The 8639-nt window shown below is 54.3% G+C and overlaps 1 long non-coding RNA gene across 1 annotated transcript; it reads right to left on the bottom strand.

The window, feature by feature from the left end:
- Positions 1-2049: 2049 nt before the first annotated feature.
- Positions 2050-8327, bottom strand: LOC111767729 (uncharacterized). The gene is made up of 2 exons (XR_002799529.2): positions 7767-8327; positions 2050-5317 (listed from the first exon to the last, which is right to left on the bottom strand). It is a non-coding gene; the product is annotated as an uncharacterized lncRNA (long non-coding RNA).
- Positions 8328-8639: the final 312 nt, after the last annotated feature.

The following is an 8639-nucleotide window of genomic DNA, read 5'->3' as shown; positions in this document are numbered from 1 at the left end:
TTTTTTTTTTCCTTTTAGAAGAAAGTAGATCCCACTCCTAGATATATACCCAGGAGAAGTGAAAATATATGTCCACGCAAACTTGCCCAATGTTCACAGCAGCCTTGTTCACAACACCCCAAAACAGAAACAACCCAAACGTCCATAAACCAATGAGTGAACAGAGTAAATGTGGCACATCCATACAGTGGAATAGTACGTGGCCCTAAAGAGAAATGAAGTCCTGACACATCCTATGACACGAATGAGCCCAGAAAACATCATGCTACGAGAAAGAAGCCATGGGAGGTTACACACGGTTGCCTTTAGGTTGTGTCTGGAAGGAGAAATCTACAGAAACAGCATGAGAGTCCCGGCGCATGGTGCTGGTGGGGAGGGGCGGGGAGGGATGCCGACAGGTGGGGGGCGTCCCTTCGGAGTGTGGAGATGGTCTCAGACTCATGTGGTGATGGTTGCTCAACCGGGAATATACTGAAAACTGTGGAATCGTACATTCTAAATGCGTGAATTATATGGGATGTGAATGGTATTTCAATAAAGCCGTTATAAACCAAAAGAGAAAGGAGAGAATTTCCCCTCGCAGACACACAAAGTGTCATGGAAATGGATTTCACAACCGAGCGGTCTGCTTCGGTTTATCAGCGGGATTTTTATTTTTCAACAGCTTTGAGCTCGTTCTTCAAGGCAACTTGTCTCAAAGTTTGTGCTCAGAACCCCCGCTGGCCACTGGCTGTCCCCAGGCCGGGTGACCCTATCTGTGACCCTCAGCCTGGCTCATTCCCCACACCCCCCACCCCCACCCCACCCCCTTGCCCGCGCCGCAGCGGCTGCCCGCTCCCGCGTGCCAGAGCTGCCATCTGGGGCCCTGGAGACGCGAGGCCCGGGTGTTGTGATGTGTTTGGTTGGGGAGCGGGTCTGGTGCCAGCGTTACCAGGCTCCAAGGGTGACTAAGCCCGTCTGCATTTTTGGTTTCAGCTGCCTGGACTGTTCGGCTGGAGGCCTCAAACCTCTCAGCTGTTTCTGGAGGAGCTCGGGTCCCAGCTGTGGATGCAGGAGCTTAATGCAACCCGCCCCCAGCCCCTCAGCCACCACTCACACACATAGGGGCCCCGCTGATAGTTACTGAACATCTGTTACCTGCCAGACTCTATTCTGGGGACACAAGACAGAGTTCTTGCTCTAATCAAACAACAAAAAATACGCTTTTTTAAAAAAAAGAAAGAAGAAAATCTAGACAGTGTTAGAGGTGCTGCTCAGATAAACGAACAAGTGTGAGGTGATTGTGAGTACTTAGAAGAGCTACTTTGAGTTGTGAGGGGTGTGGGAGGGTGGAGCTTCTCTGGGGAGGTGGCTGAGAAAGAGACATCTGTGTGAAGATCTGGAAAAAGAATGGTCTAAGCAGAGGAAATAGCACGTGCAAAGGCCCTGAGGCAGAAATAGCAATGAGGCCAACACAGCCAATGAGGAAGAGAGAAGATAGATTGGAGCAGGCTGGGTTATATAGGGCCTTCTCGGCTGTGGGGAGGAGTTTGCTTTCTCGTAAATGCTTTGAGAAGCCATTAAAGGCGTTCATAAGAGAGGAACGGGATGTGGCTTACATTTTTCAAAGGTCACTCTGGCCGTTGCGGGGAGAAGGGCAATGGACAGGTGGTGGGTATGGGGCAAGCTGGGACCAGGACAGCCTTCAGTCTCCTCAAGGGTCAGGCTCCCTCTGTCCTTCGCCTTTCCCACTGTCTGCAGGAGGGCAGCGGGGCATGGGCAAGAGTCCCCTCTCATTCCAGTATCACTGCAGGGGTTTCTTCAAGACCTTTACTGTTTTTACTTGAAACTTTCATTTAAATCAATTGCCATTTTTACTTAACTTGTTTTCTAAAAGGAAATTATATCGCAGTCAAAAGTCTTGAGTTTAATGCATGACATATTTTTCTTCTAATGCCCATTGACATAAACACACAACTAGTGGAGGTTTAAATGAAGAAGTGAACACACTGTTAAGACAAAGACGGATAGTGAAACTATAAGAATAAAAGTTTACCAGGAACACATGAGTTTGATACACTAGTTATTTATTCTTCTAATACACTTTAAAATAAATACTCAGGGCTGGCCCGGTGGCGTAGTGGGTAAGTTTGTACATTCCGCTTCAGTGGCCTGGGGTTCGTAGGCTGGGATCCCGGGCGTGGACCTATGCAGTGTGGATCCAGCCACACTGCGGCGGCATCCCACATACAAAATAGAGGAAGCTGGCAACAGCGTTAGCTCAGGGCCAATATTCCTCAGCAAATAAATAAATAAATGCTCAGTTTTTTTAAAAAGAGCTAGTCCAAGCACCAGTTCAAACCATTTCATGCTGGTTTGAGAAATAGCAATATGTAAGTTCAAACTGGGGAATTCAGCATTGAACAGGCTCCACCTATGCTACTTATTGGCCATGTGGCCTTGAGCTGGTTATTTAACCTCTCTGAGCCTCAGTTTCCTCTTCAGTGAAGTGGGGATAACAACCCGACCTCATGAGGTTGTTGTGAGACCTAAATGTGTGAGAAGTACTTAGTACAGTGCTGTACACAGTACAGGCTCAGCAAACATTATCTAGTTTTACAAAGCAAACAGACCCCAATTAAACTGAGGCTTTCCTGAGCACCTGCTACACTCTGGGGCCTGCAGCGAGAGCTGAGTGCAGAGATAAGCAGGAACAGCCTCTGCGCTTAGAGAATTAATCATCGAGTTAGGGAGACAGACAGGCCCACGTACAATCACAACCCCCTGCAGAGGGGCACAGAGAGGATGTTAGAAGGGGCCCGGGTAGGCCAGAGGGAGGAGGGACTCGTTCTGTTTAAGGCAAAGTCTCGAACAGCTTCCAGGGGAAGGTGCTGGTTAATCTGGGTTTTGATGGATGAACAGGAGTTTGCCGAGAAGGCAAAGAGGAGTTGGCACATTCCAGGCAGAGGGAAGAGCCTCTGGACAGGGACGGAGGCCTGGAGGAGGCGACCCCGAGAGCACACAGTGCGAGGCTGGACCCAGAGACACTGCTTTCACTCAAGCTCGGGAAGCACGGAAGCCAGGGCGGCAGCCGACCCCGGCCCCCACCTCACCTGTCACCTGGGAAGGGGCAATGAGGAAAGAAGTGAAGGACAGACAGAACCCAGACCAGAGCAGCCCACCAGCCGCGGGCTGCAGCCCTCCTTCCCTGTGCGAACCGGGGCTGCGGTCCCCTCCTCTGTGAGGCGGACAGTGGCCGCTTTGCTGACAGGGGACCGAGACCCAGCAGCTCTCAGTGGGCCCTCACCGCCCCAGCCCGCGGAAGGTGTCTGCACACCCAGCCCGGGCGGCACCCAGACCACTGAGCCAGAGGTCATTCCCCTGCCCCACCAAGGCCCCTACCTCACCCTGGCCTCCCCAGGCTGCCAGCTGGGCCTGACCCCAGCAGGGAGGGTCACGCCAAACAAGGTACATCCGCATTGCCAAGGTCAGCTGAGCGAGCTGCAGGGCTCAGCACACACAACGCCAACCACGGACACCCCTACTCCCACCATGGGCCACAGCCCGTCCCCTCCCCCGAATGCAGACACGAAGCCCAGAGTGGGGGAGGGCCTCACCCAAGATGGCAGAGTGAGGATCAGGATTCACACCCAAGTCAGGGTCTCCAGGGGCCCTTCTTTGCTCACTGCACACACATGTGCGTGTGTCTGTGTGTTTAATCCCTCCAAGGGCCTCTGCCTGCTCCCCACTTCCTCCCATACTCCCCGCGCCCAAGTCACATGGAACCACTGGCAGCTCCTGATGGGCCTGCTTATTTCACACCTGTGCCTTCTGCTGGCCGTTCCCTCTGCTTGAAATGTCCTTCCTCCACCCTCACGCCCCCTACACCCTCTCCTACCAAAAACTCCTATTCATCCTTCAGAGCCCAGCCAACTGCCCCCTCCACCAAGGAGCCTTCCCTGATCCTCAGCCCAACAGGGTCAGTCCAATCCTCCCCTTTGATCACAAGGCACTTCTAAATCACAGTGACCGAGAGGCCCTGGAAGGCAGGAAACAGCCTCTCTCAACTTTGATGTTATTAGTATCACTAACAACTTCTTAATGAACATATAAGAGAAAGAATTTATGAGTCAACTGGTTTGCTGCTGCATGTTCTTAAAGGCGGTGATTGTGTTTAGCGATTTTGTTGTTGTTGTTGAGAGTAGAGCATGGGCACCCCAGCAGGGTTGCCATGTGCGGCCTCACAGACTGTGCACTGCACAATGCCGGGGATGCCAAGCACACAGACTGCAATGTGAATAATACCCTCTGGAGGTGGGCAACCTGCCAGCCTGACCCCTGGCCATTCTGGACGCATTTGCAGCCATTAGGTGGTGGAGCAGAAAGGGCACAGGCTTTGGATTCAGACTCACTTGGGTTCAAATCCCAGTTTTGCCACTTACCCACTGTATGCCCCCAAGCAAGTGACTTAACCTCTCTGAGCTTCTGCAGTAAACTGGAAACAGGTACCCACCCCACAGAGCTGCCGTGAGAATTAAATAAGGCAACGTGGAGATGCCTAACACGTAGTAGGCCCACGATAACCGTTCATTCTCTTCCTTGAACATCTGGAATTCTTGTTCCCCTCCTCTAACTTCCAGTCTGTTCTAGGAGAACTGGAGATCGAGGAGAGCCGGAGATCTGGGCCAGGCTGATCCCAGACTGGCTACAGAATCTTTTTGTCTTTGCCCCAGAAGCCTGGGCGCTAGGACCAGCTCGGACACAAAGCAGTAACGTCTGACCCTCTAGGACATTATCTCGCAGATGCCCTCACGTATGTGCACGTAATACACACGGAAGCACACACGCAAAAGACTCGAGCGAACTGCATGCCCGTCAGAGGAGGCACATTATGAGTTACACGCACCCACCGTGGGGTACCACACAGCCGGAACCCAGAGGCAGGTGTGCACGCTAACAATGCGCCCTCTCCGAGATAGAGGAAGGGGAAAGAGAGGTATGGAAGGGCTGGTTTAACCGACCAGCTGGGGGTCAGGATCTGGCACAGAATGTGGAAAATGACACAAGGGACAAAGGCTCAGTTCACCGAAGGATGGTTCATAACCGGTACCACTCGGGATGCAGAGGAGAGAAGCTAATTCCTTCCACGCACCAGTCCCCTTGGGCCTCAAGCCCTCGTTCTCTCGAAGCCGGCAGAGGAAGGCTGACCACGTGACACACTGATGGCATCAGTTCCTCCAACGGAGAGTCAGGAGACTGGGGTGGGGCTGGAGAGAAGCCACTCATCACAGATCACATCCTGGCTGCTTTGAAATCTTCCCCATGGACACGACTTAACCTGTTAAGAGGAGAGCAAACCATTTTAAACAAGAATTTCTAAAGCCTATGTATACGAATTAATAATAATAAAAACTTGCTGTTTGACCTTGGGCAAGGCTCATGGCGACTCCATTTCCTCATCTTTAAAATGGAAAGACCATCAGGAGAAGAGAACAGAGAGCCGCCAGCGCCCAGGCTGTGATCCAGGCCCAAGGGCCACCGCTGGATTTGAGCCGGGTGCTGTCCTCAGAAGGGTGCGCCTCGCCGTCCTGGGCCACCCCGGGTTGGGGCACACGTCCCAGCAACTGGAGCTGGTTGTTTATGCCGCTTCCCAGGGAGCAGGAACACAGTGCCCACTGGCTCCAGGGGTCTAATTTTAAACACTGGGTTCTGGGCAGACTGAACAAAAAGGTCGGATCCTGGCTTCCTGCAAGATGCACGCGCCAGAAAGAGATGACCCGAGTGCAGAGGACAGGAGGGAGAAAACGGTCTCTCCCTCCCCCTCCCCACCTCCCCCGAACTCCAGGGTGTGTCTGTCCACCAGGGGTGCCCAGTGGGAGGAGGCCGCAGGGATCAGTGTCCCGGGGCAGTTCCCACGGCACCCCAAGGCAGGAGTCTCAAAGCTGCCTGACCCCGAGGGTCCCGTCTGGTTCCCCAGTGATGACAAACCCCCAGCAGGTGATTCTCTGGGATCTATTTGAATTTCTTATTTCATAAATGGTTTTCACTTATTTTGAGGTGTTTTTTTTTTTTGTCCATTTTACAATTTGCTTAGATCAGAATGCTAAATGATTATCTACATCTGGTGATTGGTTGACATGTCTCCAAATCTTTACTCTATCAATTCCCCCCCACATTTATTTATTTACTTATTGACTTGTTTGTTTATTGTTTCTGTCTCTCTTCTTGCAATGTATTTGTAGAAGACAGCAGCGGTTTATCGACAGCGTCTCCCACATCTGAAGTTGGCTGCCTGCATCCCTGAGGTGCCCCTTAACCTGTTCTTCTGTCCCCTGTCGCTCCTGTAACTTGTTCAAATGCAGGGGCTCCATCAGATGCAGGTTTGAGTTTGGGGCAAGACCACTTCCCGGTGGTACATGTTCCTCCCTGCTGAGGCTCACACTGTCTGTCCGGCTTCTTGAGATGTGAGCAGCTGTGGCTGCCCCATCCATTCATTAGAGGTTGCACAATGATGAGTCTCTAATTTTACCCTTCCTTCTACATTTTCAAGCAGGTGTAAGTCTATAAATAGAAATTTACCCTCATCAGCCATTTGATTACCCCGGGGCACCACTGAAGTAGGAAAGCTTGAGTTAATGACGATTCTTTCCCTTTCTTTAGGAGCTTAAATCCTTTTTGGTATAATAAATAGGTGTTTGCAGGGTGGGTAGGCACCTTAGTCTGAGCCTCTGCTGCCCGCGTATAAGACAGGGATGCTGCTGAGCCCACAGCCTTACTCCGGCCTGGGGGCAGAGCTCGGGTCTCTCGTCAAAGGCTGGGCACGCCTGCAGCTCAGCCTGTCCCCGGCCCAGCCTAGGTCCCAGACCCAGCGCTGGAAGCAGGCAGAAGCCAGCAGGGCCTTCCCTGAGCGATGCCCACGCCCGGGATGCGAGGGCCTCCTCCAAGGGCCGCCATGGGGACTAGACGAGATGACGCGGCCCCGGCCGACGCGGGTGGACCCAGGGAGGGGTCCTCTCCCTGCTCTCCCGTTCTGCCTCTCAGCATCCCCCAGGGTACCCGTGCACAAACGCACATACACTCCCCGGGCACGGTCCCTCCGGGCGGCCCTATTGTTGAGTGGCCGGGAGGGGGCGGTGGGAACGGCAGGCCGGCCCTTCCTGCCCGCTGACGCGCGGCCCGCGGAAGGAACAGCGCCCCCGGCCGCGCATCCCCTCCCCTCCCTTAGCGCCCGCGCCGCACACGCACGTCCGCACCCTGGGCCCTCCCAGCGCCCGGCTCCGGACCAGCCTTGCGGGGCGGCTGCGGGGGAGCAGGCCTCACGGAGTGTCCGTGCCCGCCCCCGCGAGGGCAGGCTCACTGGCCCACCCTACGCTGAAGACAGTGGAGGCCAGAGGCGAGCGAGGACGCCCAGGGCACCGAGGGCAGGACTGGGACGGGTGGCTCGCAGGCCCCGGCTCTCTTGCCCCACCCATGTCGCTTCCCTCCCTCGCTACCTGGCAAGAGAGCGGCAAGTAGGGGGTCTCTGGTACCCAGGTGCCGCGTGGTGCAGCTGGCAGGGGGGTCCACACAGCCGGGCTGCCATCCCCAAAGGGAGAGCCATGGGCCCCGAGTTGGTACTTCTGGCGCCTGCTAGTTCAGGCTGCATGCAACCACACTTTCTCACTTAACCCCCATGACAGTCTGGCTAAATCGGTGTGTTTATCCCAGGTTAAGTGTCTGGCTAGGAAGGGGCTGAACCCAGGTTCTCCCGCCTGCAAAGCCCCTCTTCGTGCCGGCCGCAGGCTTACCGCTTCAGAGCAGCAGGGCTTACACCCTGGCCCCACACTCACTGGCTGTTCTGCACTAGGCAAGTTGCCTCGCAGCTCTGTGCCTGAGTTTCTTGATGTGAAAATGGAGGTGAAAACAGCACCTCCGGTATGTGATGATTGAGAACATTCTGGAAGGTGATGCGGGTAGTTCAATTCTCGTTCTGATTAATTTCACTTCTAGAACTAAAAGAGGCTGAAGCGGAGCTCAAGTGACCACCGTCCCTGTTTGCCTGGGTCAGAAGGGTGTCCCGGATGCCAGGCTTCTAGTGCTAAACTGAGACACGGAGGCAACCCGGGCCAGATGGTCGCCCATAATGACGCTGGTGTTTTTAACAGTCCATGGTAGTCTCCAAAGGGCAGGAAGATGGCATTTCATGCTCTCAGTGCCGGTGAATTTTCCCAGAAGCCCTCGGGTCTCCAGCCTTTTGTCCTGGTCTCTCTGCAATGCCCTTGCATAGCCAAAGGGAAATCAGACATTCTTGACACGAAAATTTTCCACATCCTTCAGGGCAGTCTTCTGGGGCCAGAAATAGTCAGCAGGATTTGGGAGTCAGCCCAGACCACTAAAAATAGCTCCCAGGGCCCCCCTGGAAGGCCCACACCATCTCGGCCCCGGGTGGCCTGCCACCCAAACAGCTGCCTGACCCAGCCAGCACCTTAAATGACCATGAGCTCTGCTGGTCCAGTCGGCCAAGGGCAGTGGACACGGAGAAGGCTGGCTCCCACCTCACGTCCTCAGGCCAGGACCACCCTGGCCTCCCACCCAAAGATGTCCCTTCCTCCCCCCATGGCACATCCTTCCTCTCCATCCAGACAAGACAGCGCGGCGCATACGTTCAGACCTAGACAATC

The sequence above is a fragment of the Equus caballus genome, chromosome 14 (assembly GCF_041296265.1).
Source record: "Equus caballus isolate H_3958 breed thoroughbred chromosome 14, TB-T2T, whole genome shotgun sequence".
NCBI lineage: Eukaryota > Metazoa > Chordata > Mammalia > Perissodactyla > Equidae > Equus > Equus caballus.
This window is presented reverse-complemented; position numbering and strand designations above follow the sequence as displayed.